Source organism: Motacilla alba, chromosome 2 (genome assembly GCF_015832195.1).
Source record: "Motacilla alba alba isolate MOTALB_02 chromosome 2, Motacilla_alba_V1.0_pri, whole genome shotgun sequence".
Lineage (NCBI taxonomy): Eukaryota > Metazoa > Chordata > Aves > Passeriformes > Motacillidae > Motacilla > Motacilla alba.
The window spans coordinates 25,167,470-25,188,694 of record NC_052017.1 but is presented as its reverse complement, the minus strand read 5'-3'; positions in this window follow the sequence as shown (position 1 = coordinate 25,188,694).

The following is a 21,225-nucleotide window of genomic DNA, read 5'->3' as shown; positions in this document are numbered from 1 at the left end:
CATCCGATTTTCTAATTAAGTGTGAACAGACTATTGAATTAATCTTTCACCTTTCTTGTATTTTAAATCTTCTATTACAAATTTGTCATCTTCAATTTTTCTTTTAATGAAGGTTTACATTTTCAGAGCATATGCTCATACAAGTAGATGCATATGAGGCATATGTGGTAATTAAGCATCTCTCTCTCTCTCTCTTTCCCCCTCTGCATCTATAAAGAATTGATTTCTGTCTGTAAAATAAAATATTCTAGGTTCAATTATAATGTGCTCACTGGCAGGCAAGGAGGGGAGCAGTGAGATTTTCATGCCACAGGAATGCCCTTTCCTGGGCAAGCACAGGCAGAAGCAAGGCTGATCTTACAGTTACTGAATCATCTGCTAAGAGCTGAAAATGCAATGTTGGTCTTTAATTCTCGCTGTGAAAAGTTAATGGGATTCCTCTTGTTCCTGTCATCTTTTACACTCCCATCACTGCTGTCCATCCCACCCATCCACTATTACCATCACATCTTATCTAGAGTGAGCTTCCTTCACCCTGATCTGAGGCTCACTTTTGTCCACACTAAGTTAGACATGAATCTGGGATGTGGGACCAAATGGAAATAAATGTCAGGGTATTAAAATACTGAATGTAAACCTACAACATGAGTGTTGCAGAGAAGGTTATCCCCTCAACCTAATATCTCTAGAGTCAATCATCTGCAAGGGAAGTAATTGCAGTCCTGTCAAGCTGCTTGGGCTCAAGAGAGAGCATGTCCTTGCAGGGGAAAAAGCACTTACTTTCATCTCTTTGGAGATCTCCGGGAAACAAAGCTGTAAAAAGCCATCTCTACATCTGCAGGAGCTCTGGGGGAGTTGGTGAGGAGAAGGGCCTCTAGAGACATTTCTAAGTGTGTATTATTTCAAAACAACTGTGAGAAGAAGTGGACTTGCTACCTGGAGATGCCTTGCCATAACTTTCCAAATGGTTTTCATAAGAAAATGGGAGATACAATATTTACTAATTTTGTTTGAAAAAGCCATCAGGGAACGACATTAGAACAGCACATTTCAATAGCAAATACAGGACAGTATTCCTCTCACAGAGACAGTGTCTGCTGCTTTTAACCATAAAACCACGGTTTATTTTCACATTTGCCATCAAAAACAAGATGGCCAGGGATAACCATGAAATACGGTACAAAATATTTCCAAAGCTGAGGCAGACTGTGAGCATCACAGGTCTGAGTTTGACCAGGGAAGATCTGCAATTTGAACTCCCCTCTCAGTGCAAAGGGCTCAGAGCAGCCAAGGAGCAGCTTGAGTTTTTAGTTTTAAGTTTGTCACTCTTGGAAGAAAAGTGATGACATTGCTTTGTTCTGATGCAGACACCTTGTTTTTTGTTTTGTACTTACTGGTTTACAAATATGTTTATAAATTGGTTGATTTGTTTCAAACCAAAATCTTCTGAGTCTGGAGCTCACCGTGTAAGGCTTTTTGCTTCAGTTGTCCAAGCTGATTTGTAAACTACCTCACAGTGACCTGTGAAGGTAAGGGAGGATCTAGACTTACTTCATCAACAGGTGAAAGCAAAGCCCTGGCTTATAATCTGGGCTCAGCACACCTTCTGTAAAGCTTTTCTGTAGGAAGGACAATCTTTTCTCTGAGACTGACTTCAGCCTTAGTAAATTTTGTAGATGGATCATCAAGGCCAGGTCCTTGGCCTGATTTCAACACTTGAGTATCTTCTCTCTGATCAGAGAGACCAGAGAGACCAGAGAGACCAGAACCTGTCCCCATTGCACTGACCTCTGGCTGGCTCCTGCTGTGCCCAGCAGTGGTGGAGGACAATGGCCAGGTTGGAGTGATAGCCCAGGAAGTGGAAGAGCCCTGGTCTCATGCCATGGGAACACACAACAGCTCTGCTTGGTTATCTGGGAAAGCCATGGACATACCACTGTCCCATCCGCTCTCTTTTGATCCCTGTGCAACAGCAGCCCTCGGTGGCTGGGCACAGGCCTGGGTAGCCTTCCTCACACCCCCACTTCCAGACCTTCTCCTGCAGGGATGATGAGGCTCCTTCTGCCAATTCCCCACAGCATCTCAGTGCTCATTGCAATGGCAAAAAAGGAATAGCTGCTCATGGCTGCTATGAGTTCTGATTAATTGAAACACTTTCTTAACTTGAGATCAAACACTGATGAATCATCCTCTTTTCTATGCTGTTTTAGAAACTGGATAATTTTTATGACTATACCTTCATTGAATATTAATAGTTTTCTCAGTAACTCAGTACATTTGAAAAACAGATTCAGAATTCAGAAAACAGATTCAGAATTCAGAAATAAAAGGGCACAGTTTTGGCAAAATTTAAATTAATTCTAATATTACTACAACTACCAGGTTTTTAGTAGTTATGCAAGACAACTTTTACAAATGCATAACACTATCTTCATCATTTGCACTTGTTGCATCTCTGTGTATCTCTCTTCTTCTTCACATATCTTCAACACAAGTTCACAATATCTCCATAAGTCTTTTAAGTCCTCAAAAATCTCACTTACAAATTTTCTACTTTGTGTTTACTTCACAATTTTTTAGGAGACTTCATTCCAATTCCTTAATATGTATTTGAAACCCCGTGCAACTACTTGTAAAAGTACATTGGCATTTTTGGAACAAACACCCAGCAATTTTGTGTAACAAAATTGATGTAACACTGTGTATGGTGAGACAAAAGTGAAGTAAAGAAAAAGAAATTGCTTGAGCACAAAATCAGTAGGAGATGTAAGGAGTCCAGATGCCCAAGTAAAAAAGAAAAAAAAGATAGAGAAAGGGAGAAAATAGCAAGACAATTTTGTTGCTTTGATAATCACTTGAAATGAAATACCTTTCTATTGCCTGGCTGTCTTGTCTTCCAATATTGAATATTATGATATACCCATATTTTAAAAAAACTGTCAAGTTCTAAACTCGTGTCTGTGACAAGTTCATTGTAAAGTAGGTTACTTCCTGACAAATCCTTCAGCTGGAAAGATAACAAAAACTGTGAAATGAACTTATAGGGATTATTTATTACACAGAAGTTTAACAGAAGTAGCTGTCTAACCAAAGAAAGGCTATTCATACTGGAATTCAAGTGTGTGTCCTGAGGAGGAAGGTGACAGAATTGCTGGTGGATGCTATGGAAACTCAAGACTTTTTCATCAGATTGCATGTGAGGATATTTTACCTGCTTGTTGCTGCCATCCTTTCCCACTCTCACCCCACCCTGACTTCTCAGCAATTTTAAACCCTTGTCATGTCTGACGCAAGTGCTTTAACAAGGGCTGAGCCCCACCACTGTTGGCAGGTAAGAGGAAGAGACAGCTCCTCACGGCAAGTCTTGGGGGACCACCTCCATGCTCCAAGGAAATTAAAGAAGCTTTCTCTCACCCCACAGCCCCCACTGCTTGATGCAAAGTCCTTGATATGGTGGGATTCATGCTTAGATAATTTGCATCTGTTTCTTCTAGTATTCCTTTTGATGTGCATGATGAAGGACTTGAGGGCTCTTTGCGAAGGGTAGAGGAAAGAGCATGAGCATCACAAAACCTTGGGTTGGTCTAAGGAAAGAGGACTCCCTATTGGGTGTTTGGGCACTGCCTGATGTGCCCTGTGGTACCCTTAAAATCAGAGCTCTGTGAGAGACCTCTTCCTCACCCCCCTTTTCATTCATTCACATCTCACCCACCATTATGATTTTGCTCCCAGGTTCTTCCTCTTGTTAGTGAAAACCAGTGAATGGTGTGCTAACCTGGAAGCACCCATGGTTTTGTGAGAGTTCTCACTTCTGCTGGGCTTGTAGTCATCTGAAATGAGATACTGGTCTGCCTGAGCCTTGCTAATTGCTGTCCAATTCAGACAGTCTTAAGAAATTAATTCTTTGTAAGTTTGAGGTATAAAGTAAGAAGTGGTCAAATTAAGAAGGTGAGAAAATCAAGTCTTCTAGGAATTACTACAAGAAAACATCACTGGGTCATTACTTGGCTTGAAAAAAAACCTTTCATCCCTTCAAGGAGTGATGCAGCGCACTGTGTCATTCCCAAATATAAAGCCTGTTTCTGCATACCACCCAGCCCTGCTCAAAAAAGGGCTGAATTCCTGCACTCTGCTGAGTTCCTTGTCTTTCTGCTCACTTGCAGCAATAAGAGACGGTTCTCATCTAGGTTCATACCATTCTCCATTTAAGGCAAAACTATCATATATTAATTAATCAAGAGATGCACGAGGGCTTTTCTCAGTGGCCATTAAGACCCATGCTCTGTCTCCATGCCACTGCCCTCACAGATGCATTGTACTGTGTGTACACAGATAGTTTTGGTAGTTTGTATTGATTATAAAAGTGTACCCTGAACAGTTTCCTAGACAGCTGATTTACCCAGGACATCCAGAATAATGAATTCAGACAGAAATTACAGGCAAATTGGCAGCTGTGCTGGCTCCCACATAACATGCCAACTTGCAAGTTCGCTTGGCTCTCTGTATCCACAGCTGCACACAGGGCAGGGGGCATTGGCTGTGCTGTGCACAGGCAACACTACCTGTCTGTGGCCGTCAATGTGAAGGAGGAATGGCTGTTTAGTAAAATGTATTTCAGTTGGCAAAGTGTTTGTCCAAATAGAGGAAACATATCACATGCCTTGCATGTGTTCCAAATTGTGGAAGTCTTCCTGTACTTTCATATGCAATTGATTATAATTATAATAATTATAATTATTAAAGAGTATTTAGATATCTAAAAAAATAAGAACTACAGTGTTTAAATTTTAGCTGTGTACTAGAGTACTTCAAGGAATGAAATTCAGGTTCCTGTTTCTCCTGACCAACACCAGGAACAAGCAGATGCTTGAAGACAGAGTGCAAACATCCAATGCACAGTCAGACCACCTGGGGTTAGTAAGTAGAAAGTGTGGAACACTCCTATCCTGCCCATCTTCAAGTTAATAATCTCATCAACTGTTTTTTTTTCCTTGAAAATAAAGATCTAAACCACTCCTCCGAAGAGCTAAAGGGAATTCTTGTGGTCTTTCAAAACAACGGGAAAGATGCTGCTCATTTTAACTAATTTGGGAAGTGGATTATATATGGCTCTACCATAAGTGGTGCACACTCACTGCACAATGCATGAAAGGCAATGCATATTGCTCAGGGATTCATTCTTAGCTTTGGAAAAGAAGGATGAAGGCATCAGCATCGACCTTTGCATAAAGCTCTGGTTAGTGAAAACAGACAGAAAGGTGATACCATGCTTAGCAGAGCTGATAGATACACTGGTACTTTCATTGCAGCAGGGAAAATACTTTTCTGATAATATTAGAATGATATAAGATTTGTGCCAGAATAAAGATGTCTACTCTCAGGCAGGATGTTGAATAAACATGCTCCAAGTGAAAGCTGGAGTGGTGGACATTTTCCTCCCCATCTTAGAATGTAGATAGCTTGTGCTTATCAAATGTTCACATCTTTCTTGAGTAGCTTATCCCCAGCTTTGAGCAGCAAATAACAAGAAGCATGTTAAATATGTTTGGACGCATCAAAGTTAAAAATATTACTCGAAGATCTGAGGTCTATTACCTCAGGACAAATTATGTATTCTGTTTTTCATATGTTCTCAAGTATTCCATTAAACATTAGTGGTTTTCTACACTTTTTATACTTATCCCTTGATATTTTCCTTAAGAAAAATGGAAGATGACAGCATTTGCTTTTTGAATGAAACGCTGTATTTTTATATTAACTTTTGAAAGTGAAGGTTTGTCTCCGGCAGATTGGTTTGATTACAATTCTTTTATCTACAATTATCTACAATTCTTTTATTAACATACAGCCAAAGTCAACACACGTGGTCAAGTGTACAACGTGGAAAACAAACAACAGGTGACAAAAACACTTTTCTCTTGAAAACATCAATGGACATACTTCCTGAGGGCTAGACTAATTTTACCATCATTAGTACTTCTACATTAGAGGGACTTTATCTCTTTTGTACTGTACTTTATCTCTTTTTAGACTGTATTTTTAACCATTATTTAGGTGTGACTTTCCATAGAAGTAAAGCAGAGATTAGGAGAGCGCCTGCATAAACACCACTTTAATCTCTTTTGATGTCAAAACATTCATAAATTTATCTGGTGCCTTCTCTTCAATGGAGATGAGTCTGTGATTTTTTTTCTGTAGCTGTGCATCCTGAACAGAGGCTCTGATACTACAAGCAATTCTGGGTCTTTTGTGCTCCAAGGGTCTTCACAAATGCCATAGTTCCCACATGCTCCCAAGACCTATGGAAAAGAATGTGAGTTCTGTGCCTGAGGAACTGGAGGTGGCAAACAGAGCCAGAGTGTGAAGGCCTTCATGAAGCAGCCACATGCAGCCCTGTGTACAGAGAGTGTCTTGTGTGTCCTGAGAGAAGGCTCTTAAAGAAGTTTTGTTGGTTTCTTGAGAGAGGAAGATGCTGATAAGGGGTCAAAATGTCAAAAATCACCTATAAAATGTCAAAAATCATCTATAAATGAAACCCCTTCTTCAGTTGTGTGGCCAGTCCTGAGGACCAGCACTTGCATGAGACTGAAGAGTTTTGGACTTGGGGAAAGTTTTGAGAGGTGCTTCAACTTACAATGGTCTATATAGAAGGATCTGTTGTTGTTTGATGCTGGGGTTTCTGAGGTAGTAAGAATCTGCTTCTTGATTTTGGCTCAACACTTTAGTACGTCAACAGAGAAGCAGTCAAAAAACAATAAAAAAAAAAGAAACTCATTTTAAATTAAACTATTTTTGTTTGGGAGAAACAGGAAGATGATGCATGAACAGTGAACCTGAAGAGAGCTCAAGAAAGATAGCGCTGTATTTCCTGAGCAAAGGGAGAGGTGGTGGGCAGTGACTGTTTTTGCGCTTTAGGTTCATGACTTAGGCCACAAAATGTGCCACCAGAGATCAGGGCTGCTGTGGTATATGTACTCCGGGGAAAGGAACTATTGCTCTTCCGGGGCTTCTAGTACAATCAAGAGAGGGAAATGGTTATGGGGACTATTTCTACTCACAAGGGGAAAACAGATTATTTGAATCATTTATCGTAGTCTATCATAGAGTAATTCCACTGAAGCTGTAGATGGTCTGAATATAACATAATGTAGCAGTAGGGTAATATAAAAATAACAGATACATGATTCTTTTCCTTCCTTTCCAAAAAGGAGCTATTATATTTATAATTGCATAGAGCAAAAGTACTTTTCTGGTTTCTCCAAGATTCATGATACAAATTTCCTGCTCTGTTCTCATGCTTTTCTGACTGGCTGTATTTTGCTGCTGAGCATTTAGAAGCGTTTTTGCTTAAGAAACACTCCAGGGTGGGATTTGTCCTATGACAGTAGGGATGAGCTGCCTTTCCACAGGAGCCCTGAGTTTGTGTCTTGAGTCACCTTGTGATGCACGCTGTGATGTACTAGCAGTTATCCACAACAGGCACCTATTTGCATCTTCTGTGAGTCTTCTCCCACATCCTGGTGATGAGCACTTAAGTTTTGCTGTCAGACAGAGTTGGTGTATGGCTAAGTTATGTTCCTTAACACTGCATCCCAAATCCAGTAATATACACATTGCCTATGTGATGGTATTCTACCATAACTAAACATTATATGGATACATTTATACAGCTTTAGTCCTGTCTCAAGAGATCTTAATGAAGGTCATGTTACCTCTGGCATTCAAACACTAGAGAGAGAGTGACTACATCTTTCATTTTCAAAATAAGAGAATTACAAATTCCCATATTCACTGAATGCTCCAATGCCTGGCCAATTTGCCCTTAGGGATGTACAATAACATTTCCAGGTTTCCAGAAGTAGAAGCAAGTCAAGAATGATATTGAAATCAGAGTAAATAGGAATAGTGAGGATTTGATCCTGTTAGTAGTGAAATGTGTATCCTTCAGATATTCCATTTTGTTTTGGTAGGAAAAAGTGTTTTCCAGTACATTCATATATTACATCGTTCTGTCAGAAACCACAGTTTTGATCAAGAAGACTGTGTCATGTAAACAACCTTACCTGTGACACTCTCATTAAAGAGGGTTTTATACATCACTCTGTCAAGTGCTGACAAAATCATCTTCCTGATAGCTCAGACAAGCAGGATCTGGTAGATGTTTTCACTGGAAAGGTTTTATTTTAATAGAGTACTTAAAAATGGAGGAAAATAAGGAAAACTCATGGAATCATAAGCAGCTCGCTATGTTAGGTAGGCTGTGCAGTTTACTGTGCTGTGGTAGGGCATTATAAAATGATAAAATAGAAGCACAAAATATATTCAAGGATTTTTTCACTCAAACAGTTTGTTCTGGTGAAGAAAGTGAACTTTCTTATCTTCAAAGCTGCATTTGCTTTTCCTAAGACATGTTGCAGTTTCTTCCTCTCAGTGATGAGCCCTGCACAGTGTCTAAGCTGCCAATGCCATCCAAGTGTCTCAACCGACTGCAGTCGCTGTTCAACATTTTAGAGCATAGAGGGGAAAACACCACTCTCAAATCAATTTTTCAAGACCATATACCCCAGTCAAGATCAGGAGTTGCTCAAGGAGAAATTATGCCATGAGAAGATAAACAGACAAGAAGCACAACAAGAAAAATGGACAACTTCCATACTGGTCCAAAACACCTGGGGCTGCTTAAAAATATGAAGGACGTGGGAACTCATTGCAAGTGTGTTGAGAGTGTCTGCATAATAAAGGTGATGCACAAAGGCATTAAGCAAACAGTTTTGGATTTATGTCACCAAATCATATTTGAATTGAAATGGGAATGGACAGTGGTGTTATGCTGTTGTGACTATTCTACAATGTGCCAAATGCACCCATACATAGCATAAAATTGCTTTATCAAGGGTTGACCCAGCTTCATTTAAAGAGAATTTAAATTTGGGGTGTGGAAGGTCTCTTCTCCCCCTTCCTCCACCTCCACCACTACCAAACAATCTGCTTTGATTAAATTATTCCTTCCATTCTAACATTTTTTTCTGTAGAATTTAATTTTCTTTGCCAATTTTGCACCAGCATTTATATTTCAAAGTAAAATAATGTGCAAGATAACTAATTTATTAGCTATCTCATTCTCACATTAATTCAGGATTTCTCAGCTTTTGAATCACTAAAACAATAGAAAAAAGAAGATAAATGCTTTCTTATTAAACTTGTTAAAAGACTTACTTTTCATATGTAAAATAAAATAGCTTTTATGTTAACAGGTCTGTTATCTTGTCAATGAATAAAGGATTTATTGGCCTAATATCCCTTTTTGCTCATGAAAGAATAGATCATATGAGAAATGTGATTTGGAATGAGTAATAATTTATTAGTTCATCGTAAGCTTTAGCTCAGCTTCTTAGGAAACAAGGCTTGTATCATCATGAGGTCTGTGTGTTTCTGCATCAGTCCTTCAGCCCACTATGAGCATTTCTCACCGTGATAGTCACAATGCCAGCCAAATATGGTAAAAGTAATGACTCCTGAAAGATTTTCCTTAAATTTCAGGAAGACAGAGTGCCAGTCTTTACAACATGGTTGAAATTACTGCTCTGCATTGGAGACAAGGCCACAGGATGTGGCTGTGGAAAACTAAAAGAGGGTAGAGCCTAATGAAACCAAATGCATGTATTTGCCTGCTCACTAAACAGTTTGTACATTTGAAGAGCTCTATATTCCATCTTTAGACATCAGACTCATCCTTATTAATACAAATATTACCAACATATAAGAGTCTTTTCCATCTTGTTTGAAGTCATTGAGTTCATGATGACATTTTGGGATACTCCAGGTGGATGACAGGCAGAGTATATGGCAATTTTTCAGGCTGTAAGAGCTAAGCAAAGGGGAGATGATGACAGTTTTCCATAGAGAGATGGATATGGACTAGTTTTGTACTACTGTTGCCAGTACAACAAACAGGAGGTATTATAGGAGGAAGGCTCACAAGGAGATATATATCACAGGGGCAACTTGCAGACATCTCTTTCTGGATGCTGTAAAAATATTTCTTAGGTTTATTAACAACCAGCTATGCTTCACAATCAAAAGGGATCAAAAAATGTATTGAGAGCTCAAGGATGTCCTTGAGAGTTAAGTTTCTTATGTCCAGAAGAGTGATTGTCTCTATTTTTGTGTCTTCGCTATCTGCTCCTGTGTTTTGAGAATTGGGGTTTATAGTACACAAAATGCTTTCCATCTATGTTATTTAGATCTGTTCTACATCAATTACAGAAGTATATATTTCCTGATAATTTTACTGCTTTGCAAAGACAAACTGCTGTTGTGTAAAATATCTGAGGGTGTCACTCCAGAGACACTCTCCTACAAGCTGGAGGTGGGACATCCAGTTTTGCTCCTTCAGCTTTTTCTAACTGCTCAAACTCTTCTCTTGTCTGTCTAAGTAACACATTGTCCACTATGCTCTTTTGGAGAGATAATCAGGTTATGCCACTTCTGGTAAAGGATACCTGTGGTGCAATCCCCTCTGAGGGAGCCTTGCATCTCTTGTAAGACCTGCCACCAGGAGACAAGAGAATGATGGGAGGCAGAAAATACAGATAATTTGAGCACTTGTGCAGTTTTCACCATGTGCTGCTGATTCCCATGTTCCTCAGATTGGTCTCAGATGCAGAAAGGGTACTGATGTGTGACTTGGAGGATGCACCAGGAGCTGAGGTTCCATACTGAATTCTTACGGAGTTTAAGCAACTTCCACTGGTGGGTAGGTACTGGCTCCTCTCCTCTCCTCTCCTCTCCTCTCCTCTCCTCTCCTCTCCTCTCCTCTCCTCTCCTCTCCTCTCCTCTCCTCTCCTCTCCTCTCCTCTCCTCTCCTCTCCTCTCCTCTCCTCTCCTCTCCTCTCCTCTCCTCTCCTCTCCTCTCCTCTCCTCTCCTCTCCTCTCCTCTCCTCTCCTCTCCTCTCCTCTCCTCTCCTCTCCTCTCCTCTCCTCTTTTCCCTTTCCTTTTTTTCTTTTACAGGACAAGAGTGAAGATGGCCCAGTCAACCCAAATTTTTGTGTATTTGGGAAAATTAAAGATCAGCACTCTAGGTATGCAAGGGATAACACTCACTCTGGGAAAATGATCTTCCTCATCAGGCTGTCCTCCTTCTCTGCTGGGTAAGTATGGAAGAAAGGAATCTGGGATGATGCATCTTTGGTCTAATCCAGTGTGGGTTCTCTTCAGATTTTGTGTTCAGATTTTGTGGTCTGAACACAGAGCAGTAACTGTGGGAACCATCCCCATTGATGCACCTGGGTAACAGTTTCAGGTTCTATGACAGATTTCAGGGTTTTTTTGATAACATACTACAGCAGTGATAGCCCAATTGTGACTGTGAATGCACCTGTTTTCCATGCCTCAAGAAGCAAGAAGATACCAAACTATCTGAAGCAAACTGTGTACTTTTCTTTCATGTTTTTAAAATATGTCATGCTATATCTGAAAGATCCAACCTGATTGTTTAAGCAGTCTCTGCATACACACTGTGAAGGATAGGAGCTGTCCTGATAGCTAGAAAAGATTAAATAGTACAGTAGTCTTTATTTATGGAATCAGCCTGTGCCAATGATTATAATTGCTTGAAGAGTGCTTATGAGAGCAGTTGGAAACACTAGACTGAACAGCAGATTGTTTTTCATTTGACTGCATTTATGCATGCAAGCCTATCTGTGTAAGTACTTGCATATTTACAACCCTGCAAGGCTTATACTTCCATAGGAATGAAAATATGAGTCATTTACCATTCATAGTCACCATACTAAAGTTTCTGCTATTCAGATAAAATGGCGAGAACATCCCTTAGGTCAGGTTTCAAACCTAAATAAATTAGTCTAATTACATTAAGCAGTAGGAAACTCTTAAACATACTAGCTAGGTGGGCTAGTCAGAGAAAAATCTTCTTTTCCTTTGGCAAGTAGACATTTAAAAATACAGCTGCTTTTGTCCTCTCTTTCTCTTATACAGAAAATTGTGCCTCCACAGAAATGAGCCTACTGCAAATAGTGATTAATGATCATAATAAGTAGAGCTGTGTTACTCATAATCATATTAGGCAGTAAAAATAATGGTTAAATAAAATGTAGAAGTAATTTTTTCAGCTCTTGAAAGCAAAGCTGTACAAAGAATACTAATACCTGTTGGCCATGGTTTTATCCAGTGAAATGTAGTTCTAAATGTGAAGAAGGAGAGTCTGCTTTGTGTGAATTTTTTTTGCTGAAAGCTATTGCTGGGCAGCAGGGAATAGAGGAAGCCAATGTGTTTGCAAGGCCTCACTTTGGAAATGAATTTACTGGTGTGGACATAATTCTAAATGAGCAAAGGGACAAGATGAACAAGACTACTAATATCTGGAGAGGAAAAACATAATAAGGTGAAAGGTTGAATAGCAACTGAACCTGGATGGAAAAGCAAATGAAAATTACACAGTGTTTTAGGAACAAGATCCTTAATAGTAGCATTATGTGAAGACAGATGACTGTATCTTGTATCATTTTTAGGTATTAGACTAATCACAAGGCTATACCAAAGAGCAATGCCTTGATTGTCAGTTTTTCCCTCCCGTACAAATAGATACAAACACACACCTACATGCTCACGAGTGATGGCAATATTTCTGATTAACGTGACAAATTACTAGGCACTAATACAAATTGTTAATACATGGTAGACAATTACATCTGCATTAAAGATATTTTTAACATATCAACACAATCATATTATTTAATCTATTTAATCTATAGGATAAAACTATATCCTATAGGCTGAAGCTACGTTTTAGACAGTAATATCTGTAGCAAGCATAGGGATATCTGTAACACTAATGAACCTTTGGTTGTTTTTCAGGATGTATTCCATGCTTCACTCTAAGACAGAAACTAAATTACAAACCAGCAGGCTTTATCTGGATTAGAAAATCCAGTTAACACAATATCAAGCAACCTAAGAAACTTTCCTCCTATTATTTAACATCTTTTTTTGAGAAAGCTTAGTCTGGCTAAATTCTCACTTCTCAAGCAACATTAAGATACTATTACAGCCTGATTTCCACAGTCTTGATACAAGAAACTCATAATTTCCTACTTGTCTTTAAAGACAAATCTTCAAAACAACTAATTTTCTTAACAGATTCCAGAAAACTGCTGGATCTATTACCATTCCAGTGCTTTGTGTCCCTGGAAGAAAGAAGGAAGAAAGTTCAGTAAAGGCTTTTTACATTTTTTTCATGCTCCTATTCTTTCTGTCAAAGTGTTACATTATTTGGACTACAGTTAGAAGCTCCATTTGGATTATACTCATTTTACAAAGCCATTTCTTTTTTAATAGAAACACTCCGAAAAAAAAATGCCATGAACTAAAAAGAGAAAGAAATGCATGGAAAAGACATGCTTAGTGTAGTTTTGTGATTGTTACAGAAAATGTGGGCTTTACTGGAACTGAAGTAAAGATATGAGCTATGTCAAGAAGCCCAGGACAATTATTAGAAAATGTAGTTTCATCTAATATTCATTACTGGACATCTGGAAATAACTGTGTTTACCTAAGCTCCAAATGGAAGTCCTAAAAGGGAAATGAAATCTCAAAGAACTGATTTCTCATTTCTGACAAAGGTGAGCATTTGCAGCTCCTGTACTCCTTTTAATGCCCTACAATACCTTCTCTCCTAATTCAGATCTCTTCCCCAATTTTTTTTTCCTGGTGGACTTGTATTATTTTTTCTGCTTTAACAGAGCCAACAAATGTAACAGGTATGGAAGTCAGCATTTTTTGCCCTCTTCCAGAATCCCATGTGCCTGTCTGTAGAAACTCAGCTAAAGGAAATGAAGTTGCCTTGGAGTATTATTCCATCCTGGTCAACTGCTCATGATAATAGCCCTTTTTTGAGTATTTTTCATATCTCCAGCTTCCTCATCCAGGTGATTTTTTTTCTGGAAGTCATCACATGTATGTCTAACAGCACAGCAATGGGAAGTGTTTAAATATCTCATGAATGTGGACATACACTACATAATCACAGAGGATACTGGTGGGTTATGTGGATTTCCAGGCTGTGCCCACTCTAGCACTGCACTCATCCTTCCACAAGTTGCACAGTAGGAGCCTGGCCTGATTTACAGCAGAAATTGCATAGAAGTGCCAGAGCAGATCTGCTGGAGCACCATCAGGGCACATCCCAGGCTCCAAAGAGGAATGAGGGCGAAAAGGATGCTTCCCTCCCTTTGGCAACCCATGTTCTCCCCTTCCCTACAGCACTGATAGACAAATGGAAAAACCTGAGCTGGGGCCAGGCACACAAGAAAACTCTGGGAAATGTTAAAGCAACTGAAACTGAAGCTTTACATGGGAAGTAGCAGGAAAAGTTAAACATAAGTGCTGCCTTCTGCACTGCTTATGGCATAAACGACAAGATATTTGTCTGGGGCTGCCAAAGGCTCAGCAGCTACATCCTCCTCTCAAAGCCCTGAAATGCAGCCCTGATGGTGGGACTGAGACAGCCTTTGGCAAACAGGGCTGTATTCAAAACTCAGATATGGAACCACGTCTTGCATTTTGGATGGACATGTTTGTCAAAATATGGTTTTATTGTAGCTGCAGCGGAGGCTGAGGCTGTTGCTTAAAACCCCATCAAAACACTGAAGAGTGAAAGATATATTTATGTATAGGAAAGAGCACAAGTCACAACCAAATGGACTGTCTTTTCCACATCATTAATATTTACAGTTTTACACCTATAACACCATTCACAGCCAAAACCACTGCTCATCAGACTTCATTAATATTCATTGAGGCAAGCCAAGTAACACAACTCACAACTGCTGTCTAGTCCCAACACTGCATTAATATTTACAGCTCTATAGGTGATGTAGTCAACTTATATAAGTTCACCGTGGTAAATCATAATACTAAGGTTAACTTACTCTGTGCCCTTTCAGGCTAAGTAGGATCTTAAAATAAAAGCTGGGATATGAATTAATATTCCTATCTGCAATGGCTTCCATTCTCATACTATTTAGCCTTGTAACTCATATTGTATCAAATAAAGGTTTTTCATGTGCAGCATAAAGACTCCTTGAAAGGTAAAACGGAAGCAAAATCATGTCTGTGGCCTGCTGTGGCAGTAAGATTTTACCAGAAATCATTGACATTTTCATTATGAATCCAGGTATATTTAGCAGATGCTACAGACTAGATTGTGTTGGTTTAATAGAGGAACAAATGATTTGTATAGATAACTAATATTTGATGCAAACTTTAGTGTCCTACTAAAGGTCATCCCACACATTTAAGTTAGATATTTAGTCTAAACTAGCTCCCAGAACTCCTCTGCACTCAGTGGGGATAACCCAACACCTCTGGAGGACAATTCATGCTCTCTACCCACACACTTTTTTACTCTCTTGTCAAGAGCTAAAGGGTCTATTTCCCAACTGCATGAGAAAGCTGTGGGATGTGGGATACAGATTTGGGGACAACCATAATTCGTGTGAGGGCAGAGTTTCCTTATCTACTATGTATTTGCATATATGTATTTTTGGTCTTCTAAAAGTGGGTCACAATTGTCTTACACGTAGATCAATGTGGCAAAAAGCAGAGGTCTTTTTAATAGTTTCAGACTAATAAAGTGAGTAATAGAACTCTATTTCAAATTCACAGCCTCTACACTGTAGGCAGGCAGGCAGGCTTAGGTCATGATCTCCGAAAATTTCACAAAATCACAGAATGTGTTAGGTTGGAAAAGATCTCTGAGATCACTGAGTCCAACCTGTGACTGAACAAGGGGATGCCCTTGTCAACCAGACCACGACACTGAGTGCCACGTCCAGGCTTTCCTTAAACACCTCCAGGGATCGTGACCACTTCCTCAGGCAACCCATTCCAGTACCTAATCACCCTTTCTGTGAATCACTTCTTCCTGTAACCCAACCTAAACCTCTCCTGCGCATCTGAAGGCTATGTCCTCTCATCCTGTCACTGGCTGCCTGGGAGAAGAGAGCGACCCTCACCCAGCTGCACCCTCCTTTCAGGCATTTGCAGAGATTGATCTGGTCACCCTGAGCCTCCTTTTTTTCCAGACTAAACAACCCCAGCTTCCTCAGCCACTCCTCCTAGGGCTTGTGCTCCAGACCCTTCACCAGGTTCATCGCCTTTCTCTGAGCTTGCTCCATGTCCTCCTTGAATTGAGGTCCTCCACGTCCTTCTCGATTTGACAGGCCCAGAACTGAACACAGTGCCTGAGGTGTGGCATTGCCAGTGCCAAGAGAAGGGGAAGAATCACTTCCCTAGTCTTGCTGGCCGCACTATTTCTGATACAGAAGAGTAATATTTCAAATAATTTAAAAATATTTCTCACACCTTGAAAAACCTGTAACTTATTGTATTCCTCTTCCTTGCCTTTTCACCTCTTGAAAGACATGGACATAACTCTCAAACACCTTTATGATACTCAAGATACTTTAAAACAAGCCATGGAGCACAAAAGAAACATAGCAAAAAAAAATAAGCTCCATTGTTGGCAGCAGCTCAGCAGAGGTTGGAGATGCTGTTAAGGGAAAAAATGCAGCTGATGGACCAATGATGTCCCTTGCCTTGCAGGGAGACAAAGATTTGCAGTGCAGCTGGTCCCTTTTACTTGCTACAATGCTTATCTCCGAGCCATGCCCACTCCCAAGATCTGCCCAAGTGGGATGTGATATAACTTGTCAAATCCTGCAGTAGCATAATGATATTTAGGCTACCAGGCACTTTATGGTGCTGATGTATTAGTATGCAAAAATTAGCTAATGTACAGAAGCTACTAGTGTTCGTCCTTTTATACACTTATGCTTTCAAACTGAGCATGCAGCAGAACCCCACCCACCCTGCCTCTTGGGTGTAGAAGAGAATTTCCTTTTCTAAAAAAGGGAGTTTTGGGGCATTAGCTAGTCTTACACTAGGACAGCTATTGTTGCAAGTGCCTAGTATTTAACTGGGGAAACAGACTGAGACAGAGAAGCAAAATGACAGTAAAACTTTAAACATAAGTAACAAACAGGGGTTCTCAGCTCAGGGCTGCTCTCTATTCACTTCTCTAGAAGGGCTCTGTGGGGTCTGACCTATGATTCAGTGTTGTGGGAGTGCTCCAGCATCCACCTGTGTGGGTAGGGCATCCCTATCCGTGCCTTTCATACACAGTCATATAAAAACACTTTACTCTTGTAAACCTCAAGTGAATGTTCAGAATTAGGTGGCTTTGCTCCATAAATTAACATTTACATTCAAAGGAGCTCTAACCATCTGCTGAGGCAACTTTTATCTCTCTCTGAGGAGCTACTTGGCCTGAGAATCTGTCCCCAGCTCCCCTTTGAGATTTTTTAGCATTTTTGATTTATACTTGGCAGGAATCTTGAAGTGTGGTGGGCCATATTATAAAGGTTGGAATAAAAGTGAGGAGAAGGGAGCTTTCTCCTCAAAGGATTGTCTGAAGGCTCTTCCGGGCCAAATACCAGCAGCTACAGTTGTCAATGAAATTAGGAAATGTACAGAGGAATCAGTGGAGAACAATGAACATTTCTGGCTACACCTGCCAAGTGGCTCTGCCCATAGGCAGCAAGCAGCACTAGAGACAAACAGGATTAATTATTGAAGAATAATTCTAATGTGAAAGCAAACAAGTTGCACAAAAAGAGTCACATTGCTTGATATGAACAAGAGGATGGGTCTGGGTTGTAATGCTTAACTCTAACTCTTCCGAGTGCTGAGAGAATTGCATCTGTTAAACAGGCATCAGAAACACCCATGCAGTCTTTTGTTCTTAGATCCCCTCTCACATCTTTACTCAGTGCACACTGTGGTCTCTTTCTTGCATTGCCCAGGCTGGGCATGATGTGGAGAGAAAGAAGTGGGAGCAAAGCCTTGGTGTTGTGCTGCAGCTGTGGAGCGAGCCTTGGAACGGGAGACCCATGCTCCAAACCCCCCTTTGGAATGCCCTGATCCTCAGCTTGAGCTTTGTGTTGTGTTTCCTCTGTCCATCGTGCAAAGTTACATGCTCGGGGCAGGCTGTGACAGGAGAACAGAGGTTTGAGAGGTGTGTCACTGGCACAATGGCTCTGAAACCTGAGCACAACCCTCCCAAGGAGGCCAGGATCTCCTGCAGAGTTACCCGGTTTTGCCTTTCATCTTACATCCTAAATGCATTGCATGTAAGATTTTGCAAACCATCTATCAGAAAGCAAAGCAAGAGTCTCTGTGAGTTTAGGGCTGAAGATGAGAGTGGCTGAGAATGTACTCTCAACTAGAAAAGCACAGCACTGGATTTGGGTATCAGCCTGTCACCATTCTCTTTGGCCAACCTTGGAGTGCTCCTCCCACTCCAAGTACTGGGAAGGTGAGCAGGGAACTTCTCATAATAAATAATTTTGAAGTATTTAATGAGCTAGAGAGACATTTCCTTGGAGGATGATTTATGCTCTGCTATCTCTGCTGTTTACTTCCAAATGGTGTCTTAATTGCTTTTCTCCTACTTGTCCCTCAATTAAAGCCTCTCTTCACTTTTGCCTTCATTTTCAGTACATCACTTAATTTTCCTTATTTACTTTTTAATTACGATCTGGCACTTTTTGCCTTCTGCAAGTTCATTGCATTGCAAACTCTGTCCTTCACTACTGTGTCTTAGGAGCAGGAAGATGAAATTTGTTTTCTCCAGAAAATATTAATTTGACTCCTTGTTTTGTTTCCTCTCTGCTAATAAAGCCAATGTGGTTTAAATCCCTGGCTGCATAAAATTATTTCCTGGGATGAGATACCCCCTCTTCTGTAATTTTTGGCAATGCAGGTACAGTAAAATTAATTCTCATCTGCTAACAGTGTTTTCTGTAAGATAAGTCAATATCTGCAATAATAATTTGTAGGATTTAAGCAGTAGCAGTAGTATTTTCTAGTTTGTTGTAGATTTACAATTTTTCCAGTTTCTCTTCTGCCAATGTCCCCTTGGCTATGTGCAGCAGATATACTTGTACCTCTAGAATAAAAAAAATACATAAACATGTAATATATTTATGCTCACTGAACAACCAACCATGTGGAAAAAAGGAGTAATACGCTCATTAGCATGGCTTTTAAGCAGGTGCAATTTATTCATGTCCTCATAGGTCTGCACCATTTATTTGCTGTGATTTTTTTTCAAGTAGCACTCTATTTTCATCTGTTATCCATATCATCAGTTTGTGAGTAGGCATGTGATGCCTATTGCCTTTTTTTCCAATTATGCTTAAAATGTCATCACACAGAGAATACTAGATTTTGGGTTTCCAAGGGGCACACCCTAGCCCACCACTGTGAACGTATTGCCCCAGGGCAACTCCCTCTCCTCCTTCCATACTAAAACCCCAGCCTATCTCAAGTGACTCTGTGCCACTGCGTGGGGCTGCTTCCCATTCCGTCAACAGGGAGGAATATGTTTCAGTAGCCTGGAGTGTGCACTACCTGGTGGTGTGGAGAAGCACACAGCCACCCAGACAGCCACCCAGTCACTCTCCCGGGGCATTACATTCTTTAGCAGACAGCTGATCAGGACACAGAAGTGGAGAGCAACCTCCCAGGAGGTCAGCTAAGTACTGAATAATTAAGCCTAAGTTTAAATGTCTGTGTTGACAGTACACCCCTTCCTCACCAGCTACTGGTACTACTGAAGTCCAAGACCATGCTCAGCTCCAAGAGAGAACAGGAAGATTTGAATTCCGTGGAATTGAAGGAAAATATCCTTACTCTGTCAATCAAAGTGTTAATAGCATCTCATAAGATAAGGCATATCAGGGACATCCCATATAAATGATTTATCCTTGGTGCAAACCAACAGTCTCATGCTTCTAAAAGTAGAGGCAGTAATTTGTGTTCAGACACATGATGAAAATCATTAACTTTTTTGTTTGAATTCTTTGGTGTACTTGGTGTATTTTTAGGACTGAACCCAAGTGATTTCAGTCCTAGAAATGCATTTTATGCATTGCTCTTACCAGTTACTTAATACCTCTCAAAATCTCCAGGATATATTTGTGTGATTACTAAGGTGCAGGTTTGTGGTATAGTTTCATTTGGCAGTAATGGAACAGTAAAAAAAATAATGTACTAATAGCTTTATGAATATTTATGATAAAGTCATGTAGCTGCTATTGATAACATATTCTTTTATTTTGGGAGTGCTTTAATGACTTAGTACAATATTCATGCAAGCAGTTGAAACTCCTGGGTGTTTCACAAATATTTGCATGGATACCTCCCCGCCCTCCAGGATCATAATTAAACCCAGGTCCCACTCTAGGTTTGTGTCTAAAAAAGATATCCATTTGGAGAGGAAAAACACACAACTGGGATATATTGCTGAGATGTTTTACTTAAAATGCATTAAATACTAAGCAGTGAGTACTATGCAAAAAGCCTGCTAGTAAGAACTTGGTGAACCACCTGTAATCAGGCTCAGTCCACAAAAAAAAAAAAAAAAAGGAAAAAAAAGGAAAAGAAAAATCACAAGGATGAATACAACAATTCTTCAAGTTATTTATTTGAAAATAAAAATTTAATCAATCTGTGTCCTGATGAGCATGCAAGTCATTCACACACTGCCTGGCAACTGATTTAACTGCAAAGAATGTGCCAGACACACTCCGCTGAATCCCATTCCATCCTCAAGTCTGGTCGCAGTCATTTCAATCAGACCAGCACCACTTTGTTTATAATTTTCACATGCACATTGAAGTATGATTATGGGGGGTAACAGAAAGGGTTTTGAAAGCTACAATAAAGGTGTTCACTAAGCTGATCTCCAGCTTTAATGAACGTGTTAGGACGTCTGCTGGAATTGGTGATTTTCAGAGTTGGAGATTATAAACTGGTTTCAATTAAATAAAAATGCTCTCTGCTAAGATATGCTGAATCCAGGAATAATTGGTTATAAAAATGCAGTGGTTCCAGAAAGAATAATTTAGGAAATCCAGTACATTTAAGAATTTCTGTTGCCTGCCAACAGTGTGCATTGAGAAAAAGAACAAAAAAAGGTAAGTTTCTTAGCAAGATTTCCAGCCAAAGTGCTGATTTCTCATCCAAAACTATGACGTCGGCAAGTACAATAAAACCCTTCCAGTGGAGGGATGGTACATATACCCTTTCTTAGAGATTAAGAATGTAATGTTAGTTACCATATTTCAAAAAAATATATAATT